The following is a 23,664-nucleotide window of genomic DNA, read 5'->3' on the forward strand; positions in this document are numbered from 1 at the left end:
GCCATCCCCGGTCGGGACGCCTGTTCTAGGGAAGCCAGGAGGACCCCGTTCGCAGGGGAGGACCCTGGAGCACCGCCCAGGGGCACCGTAGCTGGCGGGGGCGGGCTTTGGCAGGGGGTGGGGCAGGAGGCTCTGGGGCGGGACCTTGGAGAGAGGTCTGAGGAGGGCAGGATGACTCAGTCCGGGCCTGGCTCCTGTGAACCCGCGGGCTTCCTCCCCCAAAGCTCCGGCCCCAGACCCCGCCTCACGTTAATCAAGGACAAGGAAAGGGGCGCCTGGGTGGCTCAGTCAGTTAAGTGTCCGAGTTCGGCTCAGGTCACGATCTCACAGTTTGTGGGTTCGGGCCCTGCATCAGGCTCCGCGCTGACAAACAGCTCAGAGCCTGGAGTCTGCTGCGGATTCTGTGTCTCCCTCTCTCTCTGCCCCTCCCCCACTCATGTTCTGTCTCTATCAAAAAATGAATAAACGTTAGAAAAGTTTTTCAAAATAAAGGACAAGGAAGGAGCTGCCTTGGAGGGACACACCCTCACCCTTCTCCTTTGGCCTTGGCTGCAGCAGAGCCTTCCCTGGACTTCTGGGCAATGGTGGAGGGTGTCAGCTGGCCCCGGGGGGCCCCAGGCACCCTGCACCCCAGGTCAGCTGCACTCGCTCCCTCCACGTGAGGCACAGGGCCACCTGCACACCCTTCCTCCACTCCGCCTCCTTCCCCGGAATCATCCAGCTGCGGTGCTGGCCCCTCCCCCAGTGCCCAGCCCCTCAGCACCCCCTCTGTTCCCTCCCTGCAGCCCTCACCCTGGGAGGACTCCTCCTCCCCTCACCCTCTTCACTTGCCTCCAGAAAAACCATCCTCTCTCACCCCTGCCCTGGACCCCAGCTCGCTACTCCCACACGACTTCCCCCCTCGTTTTGCCTCAACCTTCCTTGCCCACTGAGCACTGGTTTCAGCTCAGCAGGTTCCTGTAACCCCATGGTCATTCCCACATTTCTGATCTCCGTGGATGTCCTCACCATGGCCCCGTTTGAGCTCTGAGTGTCGGAGATGGGCTGCCGTGCCCAAGGTCACTCACCTGCCCGGGCCTGGCCCACGTCCTCAAGGGGGCTAGGCTTCCCCAGCTCACCACTGTAGCTCCCGCCGCTGCCTGGGTCCCACCTACCCCTCACCCCTGGGATGACTCTCACTGATGGGCTGACATCCGGCCGAGCCCGAGTGGATGCGTTACACGCATTGGTGTCCCCTTCTCAGCCATCAGGGCAGGTGCTGTGCCCCCTTTTACAGCAGCCCTCAGTGCACAGAACTGTGGATTGTGCCACAGTCCTGCTCCTGACCCTGGCAGACCTCTGCACCCGCCGTCGACCAGGCCCCGGGCAGCACACGGGGTGTGAACACGGGCCACGGGCAGTGCGCGGCCTTGGCGGCCAGCCGTTCCCGCCATCCGTGCAGAGCAGGCCACTGTGTGTAAGCAGTGCAGGGCAGGGGCCTCGCCTCCGCCTGCGGATCAGGGCCTTCCACGTGGTGCCCAGCCCCAGTTCCAGGCCCCTCTACCTGTGGGCAGCCCTCCCAGGCTCTTCCCGCCCCTCCTCGGCCTCCCACCCGCCCATTCAGCTTTGAGCCCCCGACCCAGAGTGGGCCGACGGGCCGTCTTCCGTACCGATGACTGCGTCTGCAGCAACGACACCGGCACGCAAAGCGGCAGCTTCGAGATTGAAGCCCGTGCAGACACGTGTGTTTAGGTCCGTCACCAGACACCGGCTCAAGGACAGGTGTGTGCAGACCTGCTCCCACCATCATGTGCAGACCTGTGCCCGCGTGGGGCCGAGCGATGATGCCCGTGTGCTCCCACGGGGAGGATGGCTGGGATGCTCGCCCAGGTGTGCTGGCAGGGACTGTGGAGTCTCACGTCTTTGTTGAGGGCGAGAGGGTGGGCGTGTGTCCCGGGAAGACAGGGAATGAGCTGCCCCCCGAACCGGTCCCACGCTGTGCCGTGCTCCGCTGCTCTCCTCCGCCTCCCCGAGGTGGCCCCGGGCCACTGGAGCCACCCCTGAGGCCCGGCCCTGCTCTGGCCGGCATCTGACATCACCTCTGCTTTGCCACGCAGAGAGAGCAGGGCCGCGAAGTGGAAATGCCACGCCTGCTCCACGCCGACCTGGTTTACGTGGCAAAGGGTTTCCATTTCTCCTTTAACAGCTTTATTGAGACGTGATTCACAGGCCCCACAACCACCTGCTCGCAGTAGACAATTGAACGAGTTTTAGTAAATTCATAGACACGTGCCGGCATCACCAGGCAATTTTAGAACATTTTCATCACCTCATAAAGAAACCCATGCCCTTAGCTCTCACCCCCAATCTCCCCGCCAACCTCCTGCCCCAGGGAGCCACTGTCTGCTTTCTGTCCGTGGATCTCACCGTTCTGGACATGTTGTGTGAACGGAATCACACGACGTGTGGCCTGTCACGTAACGTGATATGTCCGGGGTGCCCCTGTCTTGCACCCGCGTCAGTACTGTGCTCCATTTTATGCCGGAACAACATTCCGTTGTGTGGGGGAGCCGTTTTGCTTAGGACGTTTGTGTTGTTTCCACTTTCTGGCTGCTGTGAGCACCCATGCATGAGCCCGGTGTGGAGGGTGTGTCCAGTTCTCTTGGGCGACACCTGGGGGTAACGGGGGGCCACGTGGCACCTCCGTTAACCTCGAGAGGAACCACCTCACCGCGGGCCCGAGTGTTTTCCACAGAGGACACGCCATTTCGCAGGCCCACCGGCCACGCCGGACACTCCCGTGTCCCCCCCACGCTCGTTCCCGCCTGACTTCGTGATTCCGGCCAGCCCGGCGCGTGCGGTGGTGTCTACACCGCGGGGTTGCATTTCTGTGATGACCAACGATGTCAAGCATGGTTTCGGGTGCTGGGTGCCTGCTTGCGTGCCTTGCCGACGCGTCTGCTCAGACCCTTGGCCCTTCTGCGGCGCAAAAGTTCTCATGCACTGTGGATGCGAGTCCCGTACCAAATACACGATTTGCTGAGATTTTCCCCGCTCTGTGGCTTGTCTTTTCACTGTCCTTTGAAGCACAGTTTTCGATTTTGATGTAAAATCCAATGTATTTCCTTTACTTTCTGCTGGTCCTGCATTACACGATGCCCTCCGAACGCCTTGGGTCTCAATGTCTGACTTTGTGCCCCTGTGGCCGCGGGGGGCAGATAGGCACAGCCAGACTCTCCAGAAAGCCCCGCAAGGTTATTGGTGTTGAGGTTCTCCACTGTCAGAAACGTGACTGGGACTCACTGGGCCCCAAGCAGGCTGGAGCCATGGCGGTGGAGCGGGGGGGTGGGGGGGCTGACCTGAGGTGGCCAGTGGCCGGGACACTCACCCACCAGGACATTTGGGGCCTTTTCTGCCAGATGCCTCTGGATGTCGTCTGTGGGTGCAGCTCCCAGCAGCCCCATCCACGCCCAGCAGCTCTTGCTGGAGGCCTCCCGGAACCGGCCTGCGTGCAGGGCAGGAAGACAGGGCAGTGGGGTCGGCCAGCAGAAGACAGTCATCTGGACTGACTGGGACAATGGCCATGACCATCACAGAGTCCAAATTCCCCCAGGAGACGGGCATCGCCACGCCCCACCTGCCTCAGGTCTGGGGTGCACTTGCTGCTTGAGGCCAGGAAGGGGGTGCAGGATGCTGGCTTGGAAATGTCGTACCCACGTGTCCTCGGCCCCAGGCCTCTCCTCAGAGGACATCCGTCTCACTCCTTCTCGCTGGACTGGACCAGGGGTCTTTGGGGTCTCGGGGGACCCGTGGGCCCCAACACTTTGGCTTCCGGAGGCCCCTTCTTCTGTAAAAATATGGAAACTTACATCTTACAACGGGGCCAGCCCTGGTCCTGATGTCAGGCCTTCCTGGCCCCCCTGCCAAAGCGCTGGGTCCCGGCCAACACAGCGGGCCAGGCAGCTGTGTGCACGGCACCCTGTGAGGACGAGGCCCGCGGCTCTGACCCAGCCGCTGGGCCCCACAGGCCATCAGTCCCTTCAGGGGAAGCAGTTTCTAGCTGAGTTCTGCCCACCGTGCGTCTCGGCGGGGCCAGAAGCGGGGTGCTATCCCCGGCCCGCCTGCCAGTCCTACAGGGTGCCCCAAGGTGGCAGCATGACTCCCGGCCAGGCTGAGGCTCCTGGGAGAGGCCACCTGCCCGGCTGGCCCTGGCTCCCCTGCCGGCGAGAGGGCACAGACAGGGGGACGGACAGGCCCTTTGTCTGCTCCAAATGGTTAACCAGTTGCTGTAGTAGCTCAAGGTGAGGGAGATGGCGCCCCGACGCCCGGCACGCGCACAGAGCGAGGGACGCGTAGACGGTGCCCTGACGCCCGGCCCCTCTGCGGTCCCAGCTCACAGGGTGACCCCGAGACGCAGTGGCCCCAACACCCTGGTGCTTGCCAGACTTCCTGTCTCTGGCCGCCCTTCCTGGTGAGGCAGAGCCTACCTGGGATCCTTCTAGAATGTGGACCACTATCCCCAGGGCCCCGCACAGCTGCTGACCTGAACTTTCTTGAAGACTCAGACCTGGAGCCCATCGTGACCCTTCGCAGCTGAATGTGGCCTCCTCCCCTCTGTCGTTCCTGTCGGCGGGCGTGAGCTCGGTGGCGGCACAGGTCCCTGCACTCCCGCACCCGGCGGCCTTGCCTTGTTGCCGCCTGATTCGCGGGCATCATGTCTGCACTGGTGCCGCTTCCGCAACGGGACCGCCGTGAGCTTGCCGTCTGCTTTCCCCGTGAGCCTCTGGGCGGGAGATGCTTGGAGGCCCCCCTCCCGTGGCACCGACCGCCGTGTCCTCTCCGAGGCCCGTTTGTGGGTTAGCCCTCCTCCCACTGTGTCTGCAGGGCAGACGCTCACAGGGGCCTTCGGGGAGGTCTCCTCTCCTGAGATGGGCTCTGAGTGTCCTCATCCCCAGAGACGCCCGGCTCAAGGAGGGGCACTTGTCACATCCCGCCCACCAGCGCCCGGGAGGAAAGGACAACAGAACGCCCGGACATACAGAGGCCACCACCGGCCCAGGCTCACCGCTGCCCCCACCTCGCCCAGCCTGGCCCCGGCCGGCCCCCACATCGTGCGGGCCCCACGGTGGCTTTGGGAGCGGGAGGCTGAGCCCACACTTCCCTCTGGGTCTTGGAGCCGCCAGGAGAGTCTCACCTCTTGATGAAACCCGGTCTCATCACTTTCAACGGGAAGGGCTGTGTTTCTGTTCTTACCCTGCGGGTTTCCAAGTGCTTCTCACATCAGTGCTCCGGGGCCCCGAGGCGGGCAGGGCGGCTGGACGGTCCGCCCCACGGTGCCAGTTTCCCCGGCGCGGCCTCGGGACAGGGTGGGGCCACTTTGTGCGAACAGGGCACCGCACCTTCGCCTCCCAGCGAATTGTGCCCCGCTGTGCCTCCCCTTGACCCTCCCGCCTGCGCCAGGGAGCCAAGCCCTGGGCCCGGGCGCTGGCGGGCTGAGGTCCACTGGGCCGCCTTGGCACTCACGGAGCCTTTGGAAGCAAAGTTCAAATGTCCCACTGGAGCACGGCCGCCCGGAGCGGTGCGCGTGTCCTGCCTCTGGTGGTCAGCACCGCGGCGGCCACCGTCATTCCGTCATTAGCCACCACCCTCGCTGAGGGGATGCGAAATGAGGGTCCACGGGGGGATGGGGCGTCCACCCGAGGACCGTAACCACACACTGGAAACGTTGCACAGAAGAGCAGATGTGGGACGGGGCGGGGGACCCTCCCTCAGGTGGGCCAGCCTTGCTCTGTGTGTGCAGACCCTGACTCGTGCCCCGGTGTCCGGACCCCTGGGTCGACGTGGGACGCTTCTCACGTCTCTGCCTGTTGACAAAAACGAGAGACAAGGTGGGGAAACACATAGCCACCCGAGCCTTTGGGGTGCGCGGCCGGGAGCTGCCCTCCGTTGTCTCCCCGCTGTGAGCTGCGTCTCTGCTCTCACCTACCGCCTGGCCGCCAGAAGTTTCCGGAAGGCACGGCAAGTTGCTTTAACAATGCAGCACACATGGGTCTCTTTGGATGAAGTGTCTCTTTGCACAAAGTTTCAGTGTAAACAACCTGCTCACGTAAGTGGGGCCCACTCCCCCTCAGGACGTGCTCGGTCCACGCAGTACAAGAACAGTCTCCCGAGGCAGCGAGTAAGACCCGGATCCACACACGCGCCCACGGAGCTTGCTAAGAGAGCTGTCTGCTCAGGACGGACAGTGCGCACCGGGGAGACACCGGCTCAGACAGAGCCCCACGAGCCAGGGTCCTTCTCAGCAGACGTCAGCCTGGATGCCTCAGTCACACGCACGAGGACCGTGTCAGAGTCTGAGCGCTGTCCCTTCCGTGGGGTGTGTTCCGTGGTTCGTAAGTGGGTTGCTCCGTTGTTGAGGGCATAAAACAACCTCGGAAGGGCCCGCGAACCCCCGGTCCCGAGCTCTCTGGCGCCCCCCGCCCCTTGCCGAGTGGTGGTGTGGTCCAGAGGGGTGTGTCTGTGGGACGGTGACCTGGGACTGCGGACAGGCTCCCCTTTCTCCCCGCAGACCGCTACTCTCCGCATTTGGGTTCGTTCCTGGGCACGGGCAGGGCTCCACACAGCCAGCGCGACACAAGAGTCTCTGTTTCAAACGTGCTCCCCTCTCTGTTTGGTGCTCCCAGGCGCAAGCGAGCTTGTTGTGAATTACAGACGCACTGTGACAGCCTTTCTGGTGCGTCCCGTTAAAGCCATCAAAGGGAAGCGGGCTGGAGACACCCACAGCTGGGTCCTGGCTGTGTGGACCCTGGCTGTGTGCCAACCCTCACCCACTCCGGCCGTTTGGAAGGTGAGTCACACGCACGGGGACTCTTGACTTAATAACTGTGCTTCTCGGGGCATCTGGTCACGATTGGACTCAGGTCACGATCTCGGGGTTGGTGAATTCCAGCCCCAACTGGGACTCTGGGCTGACAGCTCAGAGCCTGAAGGCAGCTTCAGATGCTGTGTCTCCCCCTTTCTCTGCCCCTCCCCTGCCCACATGCTCTCTCTCTCATAAATAAGTAAACATTTTTTTTCTTAAAGAAAACTCCAGATCTGAGGGCTTTAAAAGAGTCAATGTCAACTCTGATTCTTTCCCCAAACACACGGAAACAGAACCAAGACTATGGGGAGCCTAAGTCAAGGAGACGGGACTTACTACCTGCTCCCCCTGAGCAAGGACAGAGACCCACGCCCTCACCCCTGGTCTGGCAGTGGTCGGGGAAAGGACGGGGAGCGGAGGACAGAGTCTCCCCGAAGCCTTCCCAGCCCCCAGGAGGGAGAGAGGCCTCCAGCCTTTCATCCCACAGGTTCTCGCAAAGAAGCTGGACAATTACATCTGACTCAGCCTCCGAGGGACCCCCGTCCTGTCCCCCTGCAGGAGCCCAGAGGCAAAATGCTGCCACACAGCAGTGGGGCTGGAGGAGGGGATGCTGGTGGGACTGTTCTCTCCCCTCCTCCCTCCCCTCCTCCCTTCTCACCCTCCCATCCTCCTCCCCTCTTCTCCCCCTCCTCCCCTTCCTCCCTCCTCCTCCTCTCACCCCTTCCTCCCTCCTCAGCTCTCCCCTCCTCCCTCCTCCCCCTTCCCTCCTCCCTCCCCTCCTCCCTTCTCACCCTCCTCTCCCCCTCCCTCCTCCTCCTCTCACCCCTTCCTCCCTCCTCAGCTCTCCCCTCTTCCCTCCTCCCCCTTCCCTCCTCCCTCCCCTCCTCCCTTCTCACCCTCCTCTCCCCCTTCCTCCTCTCTCCCTTCCTCCTCTTCCTCCCTCCTCACCCCTTCCCTCCTCCCTCCTCCTCCCCTCCTCTCACCCCTTCCTTCCTCCTCAGCTCTCCCCTCCTCCCTCCTCACCCCTCCCCTCCTCCCTCCCTTCCACCCTCCTTCCCCTCCCTTCCTCCCTTCTTTCCCTCCCCTCCTCCCTCCTCACCCCTCCCCTCCTTCCCCTCCCCTCCTCCCTTCCTGTTCTTCCTCCCTTCCTCTCCCCCTCCTCCCCCCTCCCTCCCCTCCCCCTCTTCCCTCGCTCTTCACCCCAACCTTTTGGGGAGACTTGGCTGCCTTCCAGATGTGGGAGGAGCCAGGATGAGACCAGCTGGGAGGGAGAAGAATGTTACCCTGACATACCTGGACCCACACGTGCTACTGTGACACACGTGGACCCACAGAATGGGCTGCTGTTTGCCTCTGGCATTTCATCTGAATTGTGGCACCTTTGTCTTTTGGGGAACCAGAGCACTAGGACGTCCCCCATTGTCTCCCCAGGACGTCGGGTCTCCCTGGGGAGAAGGGCGTCTTAATCTCCGAATGCTAGCAGATAAACATCCACACTGTGTGAGGCAACTGACGATACTTGGTTATTCACGAAAGCTGCTCATCTGCGGAGTAACATCCGAGGGTCACTAGGCATGCGCAGCCCCCTGGAGAAGGGCTGTTGGCAGCAGGCATGTGGTAGGTTGTCCAGGGAACCTTGATGAGCAGGAGGAAAATACTGCCGTTTCCACATTCCAGTTGGGAAGGCTCTCCAGGCAGCTGGGATGCAGGGCCGCTCACTCTGTGCGCCTTCCTGACTCGAGACCAGGGTGGCTGAGCCCTGGCCCTCTGGACAGGAGGAAGTGAGCTTCTATCAGCGCCAGGTGACAGAGGAGGGGGACATGGGGAGATGGGCAGGGCAGGGGTGAGACGCAGGGGAGAGGCATGACACGGAGGGGGCGTGGCACCGGAGGGCTGGCGCAGGGAACTGGCGGGAGAGAGCTTGGCACCTGGAGGGGACGTGGCTCGGGAGGGGCGTGGCGCTGGGGCGAGTCAAGCACTAACCCCCACCCCCCCCCCCTGCACTGGCAGAGCTTCCTGGGCGGAGAGGTGCCCTGGGCCTCCAGCATCTTCTACGTGACCCAGCCTGGGTGGCGGGGCAGGTCCGGGCCCCCCCAGGTCTCCGAGGGGCGTTCCCGGGAGCCCTACTCCGAGCTGACACTTGAAACCCTCTGGTCGCCCCGGGGAAGCTATCTGCTCACTGTGTCTTGGGGACAGCTGGGGCAGGGAGGGTCAGCCTGTCCTTGCCCTGGGCCCACCTGCCGGTTAGTGGTCGCTGCTGTCTGCGGTCCCCAGCACAGGCTATGCAAGGTCAGGTTTTCCAGTTTCTGGGGGTTAATTCGCTCAAGGTGCACCATCACCCAAGGTCAGGTTTTCCAGTTTCTGGAGGTTAATTCGCTCAAGGTGCACCATCACCCAAGGTGCCTTGTCCAGCCTGGGTGAGCTGCGACCTGCTGCTGGGGTTGGGGGACGCTCAAGCAGCAGCTCCCGTCCTGGGTGTCCAGGGAGACCCTGCACAGGGTCCTTCCCGCTCCCGCGCTCAGCAGGTGGATTCAAGGCACCCCCCTACCCGGCTGCCCCAATTCTCTTCCCCCCACGGCACCCTGGTGGGCCCTTTGGAGCCACACACACAGTCCCAGCCGAGGCTTGGGACCCTTAGCGGGGGTCCACGCTGCTCCGTGCCGCCAGGTGCTCACCCCGCAGGCCTCAGGGGAACAGTGGGTCACCGTCCTCCCACGGGGCACCACACGTCTCTCTTCCCAGCAGCTCTGGGCTGCCCCTGCTGCAGCCAAGCCCCTGCCCACTGAGGGAGTCAGACCCAGGCCATGCACGCCTGCAACTCAGTCTTACAGGCCACAGCCCGGGGTTTTCAGCACGGCAGGGTGGGGGGTGCTGCAGTGACGCTCCGGGATTCGGAGGGAGAGGGCCTGCCCAGAGTCAAGGCAGGGCTGGGGAAGCCCTTGCCGCCCGAGCTGGGATCTGGGAGGAAGGGCTCACGCCTCAGGGAGCTTCCCTCTTCCCCCTTTGGACTGAGCTCAAGTCCGTGTCTATCAGGGGGGTTTGTGGTCCAGCGGCCGGGCACCAAGACCTCACGGTGGACGTGCCCTTGAGGCAGACGGGGTTGCTAGGCCCGTCTAGACGTGGGGAGGTGACACGGCCCTGCTGGACAGCGGGTCCCCACTCGGCTTGTCTGTCCAGTGTCACCCTCGGTGCTCACCGTGTTTGCAGGAAGAATCCTTTGGAAGTGACCTCGTGTCACCGTGGAGACAGGCTGTGCCTCGGCCTGGGGCCAGCGGGCCTGGTCTGTGCTGCCGGGAGAGCAGCTAGAGATCCCACAAAAACTAGTGCGGAGACTGTCCCCGGCCCACCCTTGTCATGACCTCGAGGCTGCTGGGGTCCCGGGCCCCCCGAGCCTGAGAGCCACTGCCTGGGTGTCCAAGAGCCCAGGGCCCGAGGGCACGTTCCGTGTGACTGCCCTGTGCCCGGGGCCCTGCCCCACTGCCTGAGGGCCGCGTCTTGGAGTCTCCACCTCGTCCAGCTACGGGGCCAGCTTCCTGTGCCTTCCGCATACCTGTCACACGGACCCTGGTCCGCTCCCTCCTTCTCTCTCTCTCTCTCTCTCTCTCTCTCGGCTCAGCAAGACAAAGTTGCTGTCAGCTACAGGAGGAAAGTCTGAGAGAAGTAAGAGGGGGTGGCCTTTCCCTCCGGGACCGGCTGAGGTCTTTGCTAGAGGCCACTGGGCCACGGGCTGCCCGGAGGGACAGTGGGCCCTCGCCACCCTGTTTGACGACTCGGTCGCAGAGCTTTGGAGACGCGGCCTCTGCGCCCATCCCCACCCTTAGGGGCCCCGAGTGCCCTCGTCTCTTGGGTGACGCCCGTGCCTGCTGGTCTGCCTTCCGTCTCTGAGTTAGCTGCTCCAAACCGTCCACACACCCTTCCCTCGTCAGAGGCCTCTGTGCCCCGGGGGCGGGCTGGGGTGCGCATCAGGACCACGGCGTGCCTGGACTTGTACCCAACGGTTCTGCCGGGCAAGCGACGTGTGCGTGTTCGCTCCAGCTTGACTCACAAGGGGCAGAACCAGAGCGCCCGCCACGCTCGCTGGCAGGGAGGGAGTCCGCGTCTCCGGGGCGGAGTCCGTGCCCAGGAAGCTTCAGGGGTGTCGGTGCCCGCTTTGTGGCATAACACAGAGAACCCACCCGTGAAGGAGAGAGAGCAGGTCCCCACGCTGCAGGGGCCGACATTTAGTGGAGAGTCAGATGACGAACGGGCGGCCGAGCCCCGCGAAGTGTCGACGAAGAAGGCACAGTGGGCGGCCCGGGCGAGGACGAGGACACGGACATGTGCCGGACCCGAGCTGCCGAGGCGCCGTGTCGGTCAGCGTCCCGGTGCAGCGCCCGTCACCGCCTGCGGCTGCGGTGACGTGACGAGTCAGCAGAGCTCACGGTGGCTGGGCCCGGCTGTCCGGCTCCACGGGCCTCACGGTGGGGACACGTGTGCAGCCACACGGGAGGCCCTCGGAAGGCAGGACGCGTGCCCCACACGGGGCGGGCGGGCCCCCGGACCTGCAGGAAGCTGCCCAGAGGGCTTTCGGGGACCCGGGTGGGCCCAGCTCTCAGCTGGGGGGGGGGTGGGTTCGCAGTCCCGGGCCTGGGCCCGTCCAGTGCTCTCGGTACAACGAGGGTCTGATCCGTCTGTACCAGCTGAAGCGTGTCTCTGTGCGGGAAGGTGCTAATGACCCCGCTGCGACCAGCGCGGCCGTGAGCTCTGGCGCCTCGTGTCCACCCGGAGCCGGCGGGCACGCGCGGGTTCTGGGAGCAGCGCTGGGAGCGCAGAACCTTCTGTCGCGGGAGCTCCGCCCTGCTGCCCCCGCGCTGCCCTGCGGCGGCCGCACAGCGTGTCCAGCGCCCACGGCCACGGACGCGTCCCTGCAGCCGCGCCCTTCCTGCCTCCGGGTGGCTACTGGCACCCCAGCACAGTGACGCAGGAGGCTCGGGCTGGGCCGGGGCCAGCAGCGCTCTCTGCGGACAACATCCGGGTCACCTGACTGCGGAAACCGCCTCCAGCCGCCGCCGCGAGGAGCAGACCAGACGGCGGGGCCGCCGCCCAGGTCCGCCCGAGTGCGATGGGGCCAGTCCTGAGCTTGGCGCTGGCGGGTTCGCACGCCATCAGCAAGGAGGGCAAGGCCGTCGCCTTTCAAAACCACGATCCGCTGAAAACTGCAATCCCGTCTTGGCGCGGCTCTGGTCAAGGGTGCCGTCTGTCCTGAGTGGGGGAAGAGAGAGGATTCCCTTTCAGAAACACCAGAGAAGAGCCGTGCTGTCTGGTTCACAGCGGGTTTGCAACCTCCTGGAAACGCGTATGAACCCCCCCTGCACGATGGAGTCCCAAGCCCTAGGACACTTCACCTCCTGGTTCTTCCTCCCCCCTCTGTTTCGCGGGCTTTGCACTGAGCATGCGCCACGGAACCGAGGTCCCCGTCACCTCCGGGAAGGACACTTGTTCCAGTCAGGCTACTTTTTGCCTTACAGGGGCACAGCTGACGTCCGGGCGAGGCCGTGACCTCCGTCGGCACAGGTGACCTCTGCAGTGCTCTGCCAACGAGGGAGGGACCAGGGGAGGGACTCGTGCGCTAGGAGACAAACTGTGTGCTGGAACCGCCCCGGGTGTACCTGCCCATCAGACCCCTGCTCTTGCAAGAAGGTCGATTAAAGCCTCGCTCCGCGAGCTCCGAGTCTCCGCCTCCCTCCTTCCATTGGGTTTGTTTCTCACACTGAGTGTCTGCAGTTCCGTTTCTGTTTCTGTTGTGGCGTTGTTTTTGTTGACGGGTAAGAGCTTTTCGCACACGAAGGATGTTTTCTCCCTTTCCTCTTGGGTGTGTCGAAGCTTTTCCTGCTTTACAGAAGCCTGACGTTTCCAGCTGTGGGAGACACCTGCCCGTGTGTTTCTTCTTTGATTGAGCGGTGTTGGTCCTTCCGGAGTCTCTGTCCATCGGAGCCGGCTGCCTTATAGTGTGGCTGTGGCTGTGGATGGCCCCGGAGTGTCCCCGAGCCCACCGGCCCTGCTGCAGCACCTGGAGGCCCAGCCGGACTGTCCTGAAACTCACAGCGTCCTCAGGAGGGGAGAGGGACGGGGGTCCCGGGCCTCAGCCCCCAGAGGGTCTGTGCCTGCAGGGGCGGGTGAGCCTGTGCGTGATGGGCCAGCACGGCCCCGCGTGTGCCGACAGCCCCAGCAGGCGGGAGCCCCGCAGGCCCCAGGGCTGCCTCTGGAGAAAGGCCTCCCGTGGGCCAGGCTAGGCCCTCTGCTCTGGCGGCAGAGCTGGCTTGCAGGGGACCTGCTCGCCCGAGGTAAGCGCGCGCAGCCAGAGAGGGGAGACCAGGGCGGGCAGAGGCAGCCCCGAGCGCCTGCTCCCGAGAAGCCCCACCCAGAGGAGGTGTGGGCGGAAGGGTGCTTCACGCGTTTCCTGGGGACCCTCTCCGAGGGCGGGCCCGGGTCCACCTAAGACCCCCTCGGGGCACACGGCCCTCCAGGCTCCTGTTGATTCCGGATCGAAACCCCCCGAGGCTGGTGGCGTTCTGACTTTTCTCTCCAGGAGGCTGTGGGGAGGTGTCAGCAGGACATGCCCTGTCGTCCTTCTGGACAGGCTGTGGCAGGGTCCTGTCCCAGCAGGTGCCCGCGGAGTGCTCTCCAGGCGTCCTCACCGTGCTCCAGCCAGGACACCACCCCGTCCCCGGCCACTGAGTCTGTCTCCTGGTGCCCGAGGCCCACTCGACGGCCGCTGCCCTGCGTGTATCCGATAAGCTGCCCGGTGGGGGGCTGCCCACACGGTGTCCTTCCAGGTGGCTGGGGAGGCGTCCAGGTCCTGAAGGGCCCCCACTGTGTCCCCCTGAAGGTCCAGGTGATTTCAGGGGCGCAAAGGCAGAAGAAGGATGCACAGGAGGGTCCTCCTTCACCCACGCCCCTAAACACGCACATGCACACACACCCATATAAACAAGGACACATGTGCACCCGTGCGTGCACACACACACACGTCCACAGGCACACACGTGTGTCCACAGGCACAATGCACACCTGTGTTCACAAACACACAGCCTCATGTGTTCGGGGCACCCGTGCCCACGCGTGCATTCACAGACACACGCACACACGCATGCGCGTGGGAAGAGGCACCCTCGGTGTCGCACAGGGCCTTGGCCCTCTGCACTCACACCCTCCCCCAGCTTCTGGGCCCAGGAAGTTCTTCAGGACTTGTAAACAAGGGACATTGCGTTTCCTGCTGCTTCCGTGGACATTCCACGGAGGAGCCAGGCCTGTCCTAATGGAAGCCCCGTCCCTGGAGCTGGTCCTGGGCAGGGATAGGTGTTAGCCCGGTCGGCAGCTCCCTTCCCCACCCCTCCCTCCTGTCTCTCCTGTCTCCCCTGCCCCTCCTCCCTCTGTTCGCCCTCCCTTTCCTCCTCAACGACATAGGCTTGAGACCTTGTCACCGCCTCTACCTGGGTGCTTCTCCTGGCACAAGATCATCCTCCGGCTGACCCCCCAAGGGGCCGTGGGGGAGCTCTGACCTTGTCCCCACTGCCAGTCGGTGCTCAGCCCATGTGGGCTCCTGCTGGAGTCTCGCCCTGCGCCGGTCCAGCGGGCGGCACACCTGCTCAGCTCACAGGGAAGGTGGCCCGTGACAGGCAGGGCCCCATGGCTGTTGCCCTCGGTTTCACTGGGGCCTTCCCAGCCTGGGCTGCCCAGAGGGGACTCTGGGTCCGTGGGCCTGGGCGGGTCCCGCACACCCCTCAGACGCCCCTGTGCCCAGCTCTGCCGGGCCCTCGTGATGGTGCAGTTGTGGCCTTTTCCAGCCAGAAGACAGATCATGAGGACGAGGAGGGGCAGCCGCCAGCAGGAAGCCCGAGCTGCCTCCCTCGTGCCTGCCCGCACCAGAGAGCCTGTGCCCAACACCCGCCATGCTCACCCTCCCCGCCTGTGCCCACCCCCGTGCCTCGCCCACACCTGTGGGGCTGGTGCCCAGGGGGGCGGCTGGTGCTGAGGAGACCCCAGGAGCCGGTCCAGCCTTGCCCTGCCCACGCAGGGGACCAGGGTATCACCGTGAGATGGGTCCCCGCTTTGCCTCGGAGCTCACAGGGTGAGCACAGCTCCCCAAGTGGGGACGTCCAGAGAGAGGGCCCCTCAGAAGCAGCCCTGGGGTCAAGCGTCCTGGCCGCTGGGTCACGCCATCCTTGGGCCGTGTCAGAGGCCCCAGGAACGGGAGACCTTGGCCCCCGTGCGGACGCAGCCGACCCAGCAGCCACCTGCCTCACCAGGCTGAAGGCCCAGGAGCATGTGCGTGTCAGGCCCACCTGCCGAGGGGCAGCACCCCTTTCCCTCGTCCGGCCCTCCTCCCTGCCCGACGCTGTCCGGGTGGGTACCACGCCTGCCCCTGTGACCCGGCGCCTCGGTCTCCCTCCTTTCCAAGCACAGCTGAGCTCCAGAGATGACCATTTCCTGGGAACCTGAAAATCTCGGGGCTGAAGAAGGAGCCCACGTCGGTGGAGAAACCGAGGGAATTCCCGGCGTGAGCTGTGGGGGGGCCTGGGGCGCACGTCCGCCTGTCGTGACAGTCCTCTCCTCTGTGGAGCCCGGGCAGGGCAGGAGGAGCAGAGGACCCCTCGGCGTCTGTGGCCAGGGGGGGGCTCGTCCCAGTGGGTCTCGGACGTGCAGGGGGCGTCCAGGGGCACCTCGGTACCTGGGCAACCACAGTGGTGCCATCTGACCCCCAGGCCGTGGGTGGGTGGGGCTCCACCAGCCCACAGCCGCAGCCTTCTCCGGGGCTCCCTGCTCAGAGCCCCAGGAGATCTCCGGCCCCTCGAGGAGTAAATGCTGAAAGTCCACCCTGGCCTCGGGGCCCTGCATGGCCTTCTCCACCCACCCCTCCGACCGGACCCTGACCGTGCTGCCCCGTCTCCTCCGCCTCAGCAGTGCCAGCCTCATGGACACGCAGCAGGTGTCCCAAGCTTGGTCCTGCCTCAGGGCCTTTGCATATGCGGCACCTGTGCCTGAAGCACTCCTTCCGCACACCTCGCTCCTACCACCTGCTCCGGGCACCGGTCGCTGGGAGGCCCCCTCTCCTCATGCGCCTGCCTACTGCCCCGTCCACACCGTCTGGCCACTGTCGGTTCCATCGGGCCTGGGAATTTGAGCGCTTGGGCTGCTGCCCAGCCCAGGGCAGGTGCTCAGTACTTACCTGTTGAATGAATGAATGAATGACGAATGAATGAAAAGAGCAAGGGACCCTTCCAGAGTGCATGGTCTGAACTTGTAGCCTCGGATGAAACTTAGGGAATTAGTCTTCCCTGCGGCATTGACAGAGTCCCAGACAGGCCGCCACGTCCCTGCCCGTCGGGGCAGCCACCCCCCGGCACCGCGGGCTTACCAACAACAGACACTCGTCCCTCTGGGTCTGGAAACTGCGGGTTCCGAGGGGCCCCTTCTGGGTGTCCTCACGGGCAGACAAGCCCCCTGCCGACCCTCACCTCGTGACCTCCTGTAGCCTAATCAGCAGAGGCCCCGCCTCCAAGTGCCGCTACACTGTGGGGGGCCTTCCGTGTGGGAACCGGGGGACACAAGCCTTTAGTCCATAACACGCTCCTAATGAGGAGCGTTTTAGATGCCGGGGGTGCTTTGGTCTCAGGGGACCCTCCGAGGACCCTTCCACGTCAGCTTAGGAGAGAAGGCTGTACCCTTCATGCATGGACGCCCCACGTAGTTTCCCGGTGGAAACGTGGATGCATCAGATTTACCTCAGTGAAGGGGGGCAGCCGTCCCTGGTCGGTGCGGTCGGGCTCGGCCGACTGAGGACACCACTGCCTTCCCTTGGGCCCGCTTTTCCCGTTGGGGCCATGGACTGGGGTCCCCAGGAGCGCGTGGCTCTGAGCACCACGCCTGTCATCCGGGCACCAGGGGGCCCTGCGGGGCCCGTGTGCGACTCGCGGGAACGTTCCCACAGACACCCTCGCGTGTGCACGTGTGCGGGTGTGTGCGTGTGAGCGCGGGCCCTGCTTGCAAACAGGTGAAATTGCCGGAAACCGTCTAAACGTCCAGCAAAGGGAACTCGCGCGTAATCACATCCGCCGGGACTCACCCTCACACGCGCTGGCTGAACACGGTTCTGTGTGGTTCCAAGTACGCAGGAATGATCGTGGCCGCGTGTGCGCGGGGACCGTCTGGGAAGACGCCTGTTAGCGGAAGTGCCCTTCGGTACGAGGGGGATGGTGGGCTGTCCCTGTTTCAATTCTGAGCTTTAAGTTCTTATTTATTTATTTTTCATTTAAAAAAAATTTTTTTTAACGTTTGTTTATTTTTGAGACAGAGACAGAGCATGAACGGGGGAGGGGCAGAGAGAGAGGGGGAGACACAGAATCTGAAACAGGCTCCAGGCTCTGAGCAGTCAGCACAGAGCCCGACACGGGGCTCAAACTCATGGACAGTGAGATCGTGACCTGAACCGAAGTCGGATGCTCAACCGACTGAGCCACCCAGGCGCCCCTTTAAGTTCTTACAATAAACACACGGTCTTCTAAAGATGGGCAAGTTGAGCCAAATGCCAGCTTAAGGAGCGCGGGAGGCAGGCGGAGCGCACTTGCACGGCCGCGGCGTTCCGAGCGGCGCCTGGGGCTGACCGGGGTCCTCAAGCGGGCCCCACCCAGGGGACCGGTCAACTGGTTAGCTGGTCCCGAAGCAGCTTCCCTTGGTTCTAAGGTAACTGACCAGCTTCAGGCAGGCGTCTGCACCGGGAGGCGGAGGAAACGGACTCGAGAGACGGAAGGCACCCCGGGGCTTCGGGTCGGCTGTCCCTTCAGGCCCGGTCCCGGGTGCCGGGCGGGGTTGCTTCGTCAGCGCTTTGCTGTCGGGGGGAGACGAGCCCACGTGCATGCGCCAAGAACGGGGTCACGACGTCCCAGCACAGAGGCCCGTGTCTTCTGCACCGGACGTGCGGCCGCAGCTCGGCCACGCAAGAGGCCAGCGGCAGGGCGGCCGCGGCCGGTTCCCTGACCAGCGGGACCAGCCGGCAGTGGACCGGGCGGCGGGGGGGCCTCCGCTGAGAGCACGCCGTTCGCTTTTTGAGGTGGCTCTTACAGATCAGCCGGCACAGGGACTGGTCACTTTTACGGGAAAGCCGTGCTGGGAAGCCTGTCTTTCCTTCCGGGGGACAAGAGGAGACCAGGGCCCCCCTCCGGCCCTGAGAACGCGGCCTCATGCTCCAGAGAAGCTGAGGGAGAAGAACGGTCCTTTTCTCCCTCTTACCCTCACCTTCCCTCAGGTCTGACGAGCTTAAGGACAGAGGGTGAATGGGGAAGGGACACGGGGAGCCCCACCCAGAGGGCAAGCCCCTCGCCCCCCACGAGCTGAGCCCTTCCCGCTCCCCCACTCCCCCCTTGCTCTGGTCGCTGGCCAGCACCAGGCTCCTGTGCCCTCTGCCTGAAGAGCCTGCCTCTCAGGCGTGTCTCCGCGCCCCCACTGGGCTGTGCTGTCCCCAACCTCAGCCTGTGAACCGGCTGTCATCCCCTCTGCCTGCACGACGTAACACGGCCCCTCGCCCACGGCCTCTGGGCGTGTGCCCACCTACCTTTTCAGAGCTTCCCCCTTCCCGTGGGGGAAATGTTGGGGGCTGTGTCCGGCCCCTCCCTCAGGCTCCGGGGACCCGGAGGAGCAGCCAGACCTGGGGGCTCTAGAGGCAGTTGCCCAGGGGGAGGGAGGGGGCTCGGCACTTAACCCGCACTTGTGCACACGTGCTCACACACACGCACACAGCACAATGCCCCCATACGTGTGCACGCAGAATGCACCCACATATGTGCACACGCATACACAAGCACACATGCACTCGAATATGTGCACACACAGAGCACACAGCACAGTGCACTCACACGTGCGCACCCACTAACCCATACACGGACACACCCATGCCGGCACGGTCACGCGGCCAGCAGGCCGAGCTGAGGAGGGACAGGAGGCGGGGCAGGCAGCTTTCCTACAGCGGCGACAACAGTCCCTCGCCCGCGGCCACAGCAAAGCACCCGGGACCCCAGAGCCGACGTGTGTGCGAGATCTGGGGCCACACAAGGACAGTTGTGAACGGGCTGATGGAGGTGGAGACCCCGGACGCCTGGGGAACGTGCTGCATCGGGGCCAGAGTCCCGGCCACATTCCCTGCCCCCCCCCACCTCCCCCCGGGCCCGCTGTGCGGGAGGAAAAGCCCTGCTGGGAACTGTTGGCCTTTGTAGCCTGGGGCTGAGCTTCCTGTGGCCGCCTGGAGGCCACGTGTCCACGGGGAGTGGCCCCGGGGCTAGAGGTTCTGGGGGCTGCCTGGGCCGCTCTGTGCCTTTCCCAGCACTGTGGGCCCGCTCGCAGCCAGGCTTGTGCCCGCCCCGTCCGAGGACCTGCTTGGGCTGCTTATCTCCGACCGTCCCCCCCTCCCCGACTGCCTCCAAGGACCCCTGTGGTGACCCCGGGCCACCTCAGGGCCACGTGCCCTAATGTGGCTGCTCACACGTCTGGGGACCGGGACACAGAGTCTCTCGGGGCTGCATCAGGCTGGGCTCTGTATCAGGCGGGGGCACAGCTGAAGGTGGGCCGCATGCAGGGACTTTGGACATCCCCCTCCCCAGGGACCAAGGGGTCCCCAGAGGACTTTCAGGAAACATCGGTTCTTTCTTCAGCTGGATTCATCCCCAGGCAGGGCCGGTGGCCTGGGGAGGGGCCTGGAGGAGAGCCGGAGCTAGGACAGACGGTGTCTGTAGACCCCACGCCTGGCCCCGTGGGACGAGCCGTGTTCAGGCTGCAGCGACCCTTCCTGCGTGGGGAAGGCCCCTGCGAGACTGCTGGGTAAGGCTCTGGGGCATCGGGGGGCGGGTGCCACGGGGGGCCTGGGACCCGGGCCGGCGGTCAGTGTGAATGACCGTGTCCCTGGGAAAGTTCTCACTCTGTGCTTTATTTCTCAGTTACTCTTAACCCAAGGGACCCAACCAGCCGGGGCTTTGGCGACACCAGACCACCCCACCTTCCTCCAGGGCGCCAATCTCTCCCAGACACGCCTCCGGTTTGGTGCTCGGGGAAGGAGCGGCTCACACTGTGGGTCTGCTCCCCCTGAGACGGGGCTGTGATCACACAGCACCACGTGTGTCCCCCCCCCCCCCCCCCGCCCCATCAGGGCATCGGGACGGCGGCAGGCAGACGCGGGGTGCTGGCCTCTGACCCCGCCGCGTGTGCGGCTGGTCTGCGGGGCAGGCCTGGGTCCAGGGGGGCAGGTCTCACCCTCTAGGGCCTGTTCTCGGCCCTGGGCTCGCCCTCCCCCACACCTGCCACCGGGGCCTGCAGGCCCACTCGGGGGGTCTAGTCCGTGTCCCTGGCTGTTTGGATGCAGAGGCCCTGCTTGCGCCCTTGCTGGTCCCTGGGTTTCGAGCCCCTGTTACGCCCCAGGGGGGTCTTGGGATGGACAGGTCCTTCACCGTCGTGAAGCACCACCCTCCCTTTCTTTTCCGACGGATGCTTTCTCGGCCCACCTGCAGAACCCAGGCCTGGTCCTCAGGGGACTTTCCAGCTCCTTTCAGACCCTCACTGATTTCATCCCCATGAGGTCTGTGCTCCATTGTGGTGGTGTTTTTCGATGTGAAGTATGGGTCGAGGTTCGTCTTTCCCTCCCGCGCAGACATCCGACTGACCTGGCACCACTTAGCGAAAAGACTCGAGGGCACTTGCGGTCCCGGGCCCGTGCCGCTGAGGGGCCGCCGTGCAGGCCCGCCCCTCGCTGGTGTGGGGCCCCGGCCACCGGGCGAGCTCCAGAACCGGGAGAGGGCCAGCGTGAAGGCTCAGCAGAGGAGCCCCGGGCGGGGCAGACGTTGCCCCCCGCCTGCCCGCCGCAGCCACAGAGGGGGGTTCCCTGCCCGCAGCCCCGGGCACCGGGCCCCACAGAGGGCCCTTTATGAGCCACCGGGATGTGCAAAGTGCTCTCGGAGAGAAGAATGCATTGTTTTCCAGGAGAGCGTTTAATGAGACTCGCCAGCCAAGGGAATAAATAAGGCACAATCGAATCTTTATTTTAGAGCCTTCCCGATGCCCCCGCCTTTACACACTGTGCTCTGGCACAGTTTTCCTGCCCGGGTCTCCATTAGCTTCACGGCTCTTCAGTGAGCCCCGGGCGTGTCCCTTTGACTGTTCTGTTTATTAACTATCGATTGCAGTCGTAAGAAACGGTTTCTACTGAAGTCGAGAGGAAAGGAAAACAAGTAAACTAGAAGGTTTTTGACTTGCTCTTGTTTTAAAAAGCAGGGCGAGGAGTTTCTGCCGTGCCAACAGGCAGTACCACGGAAACAAAGCCCACGTTTGATGTTTGGGCTGTGGCGTCGAGGTTTCCTAGCTGATGGCCGGCGAGGGGGTGGAGGGTGGTCTGAGACTGGCTCTCGGCATACTTGGCATAGGTGAGAAAGCCTTGGTGGCTCATGGGTACGTGCGTGAGAGCAGGAATCGAAAGCAAAGGTGGAAAGGGAATCTGGCCCCAGGAGCGGCCGCGGGACTCTTCAGGGAGCCGTCCACTGTGGGTCCCGGTGGGCGGTCCCGATGTGGCGTGTGGGGCCAACCCGATCTGTGCCAGGAGGGTTGACAGCCGCAAGCCGGCCTCGCTGGCAGCCTGAGACTGGTCGTGTGTGATGGGGTTGGGGCGGGGGGAGGTGGCCTGCGGGAGCACCTGCTTCCGTGGGCGCTCCCCCGACAGCCACGCTCAGTCCCTGCGATTCTCCCCAAACACGCCTGGACCTCTGGGAGGAGACGGGTGTTTCCTGAGGGTGCAGATGTGGTTCCTCATTCTTGAATCTGATTGGGTCTCATCCTGACCCAGGCCCCCAGCACAAGCTTCGGGACAGCGCAGGGACCCCTTCTTGTCCTTGGCCCTGGGGCGCCACGGACAGGCCAGGGCCCCCATCAGATGGGCTGTCCCCCGACAACCCCGCAGCGCGAGGTGAGCACGTGGCCACCCGCCCCTCGGAGGAGGTGGTGTTTCGGGAAGGAGGGCGGGGTCCCATGGTTTCCCCAGCGGGCCTACGTCCCAGCCCGGGAGAGCCCGCGACTCGACAGCAACACGGCCGCAGGAATTCCCGTTCATGGTGCACCCGAAAGCACACGCACGGCTTTCTAAAATACTCAGGGAGGCCAGCCGTCGGGGAGAACGCCCGCCCGAGCCTGTGCGGGAAAGTGGGCACACATCGGCATCCCAAGACTCCGAGCCTCCCGTTCAGCTCTACGTCCTTCAGATCAGTCCATAAATCCCAACGGGAGATTTGGAAACCTGTTCAAAAATGATTCTTAAGTTTTGGAAGAAAGGGTTCAATCATAACCGGGAAAGTTCGAGAAGAAAGAGTAGCTTTCCCTGTGGGCTCTGGGAGCACGGGGTCCCCGAGTGTCCACGGGCACGTCTGCGGGATGCTCGGGATCCGGGGTTCACCGTCGGTAGGGACAGCACTCCAGACCAGCAGTGAAGAGACCGGTCACTTTCTAAGTGCTTTTGGGCGAACGGACGCCGATCCCGGCTCCATCTCAAACTCCGAGATAAACGCCACGTGGATCCCAGGGGAGTGAAAGCGTTCAGCCCTTCCTGGCCTCACCGCCGTGCGGCTGCTTCGCAGCACAGAGCTCAGCCGTGGAGTCGGCCGGACTTCTCGCTCCGGGCACGTGGCTTGTCCGGCCGTCCGGTCCTCGCCGGCACAGCGGCTCGCGTGCACCCGTCTGCTCCCACACCCTCCCACGGGACGGCAGTGTCCCTGCGCGTGCGCCTACACGCAAACGCGTGGCTGCTTCCCGAAAGAGCCCGTAACGGGCACCGGTGACGTTCGCCACGCACCTCATTCCCAGCAGCAACCTAACGCGGCGCGTCCGGCCGCGGCCCGGGTGTGTGCTGTTGTCCACACGCCGTTGGCCGCTCCGCAAGCCCCGCTGCCCTTGGATGGTCTGGGTGACCTACTTCGGGTCCCAGCCCCGGAGACTGATTCAGTGGGCGCGAGGTACGGCGGGCACGGCAGGGTTTACGAGTAGCCGCGTGGCTCCCAGCCTCCGCCGGAGGCTCAGTCCTCGGCCTCTCCTGGTTCGCGGTGTGGCCTCCACCAAACACTCCGCCGTGACGTGACGCGGCGGGTGCCACATCCCGCCCTGGGCCCCGCCTTCACCGCTGCCCGTGGCCACTGAACACACCGGCTTCCCGCCCATCTGCAACAGCCCTATCCTGGGCCTCGGGGCAGGGCGGGGCAGGGGGGGAGGCTGGCTGCTCTCGGGACGGTGCGGGACACTTCTGCCTCCCGGGCCGCCTCCCAGACCCACGCCTGCCTCTGAGACCCTGTCCCGGGGTCCGCGCGGGGGACACCCGGCCGGGCCCGCAGCCCGGCTTCCCTTCCCTGGCCACGCGGCCCTCTGAGGACAGGTCCTCCTGAGGGGGCTTCGTGTCGGTGTCGGAGCCCCAGAGCCCGGAGGAGCCCCCCCCCCCCCCCCCCCCGTCAGGCTTCCGGGGCCCCAGGGTGGAAAGTCTGCCTCGCACGTGGCTCCGGCTGGATCTCAGCGGAGGAGGCACGGACCTGACCGTGGAGAGCTGTGGCCGGGCTCTGGAAACATCCCCAGAGCGGCGGCCCGCGGCGGACGTCCCCCCTGCCCCCACCCCGCCCCGCCACCCGCCCAGGCTCTGTTCCGGCCTCCCTCATATGGAAATAATATTGTGCCTCGGAAAACATCCAGGCTCTTGTTTCAAATTATGAAACCAACATTCTCCTTGGATAAAACCATGTCCGGGCCACGAGTGAGGTTTTGAATTCCAACTTCAA

The sequence above is a fragment of the Panthera leo genome, chromosome A1 (genome assembly GCF_018350215.1).
Source record: "Panthera leo isolate Ple1 chromosome A1, P.leo_Ple1_pat1.1, whole genome shotgun sequence".
NCBI classification, from domain to species: domain Eukaryota; kingdom Metazoa; phylum Chordata; class Mammalia; order Carnivora; family Felidae; genus Panthera; species Panthera leo.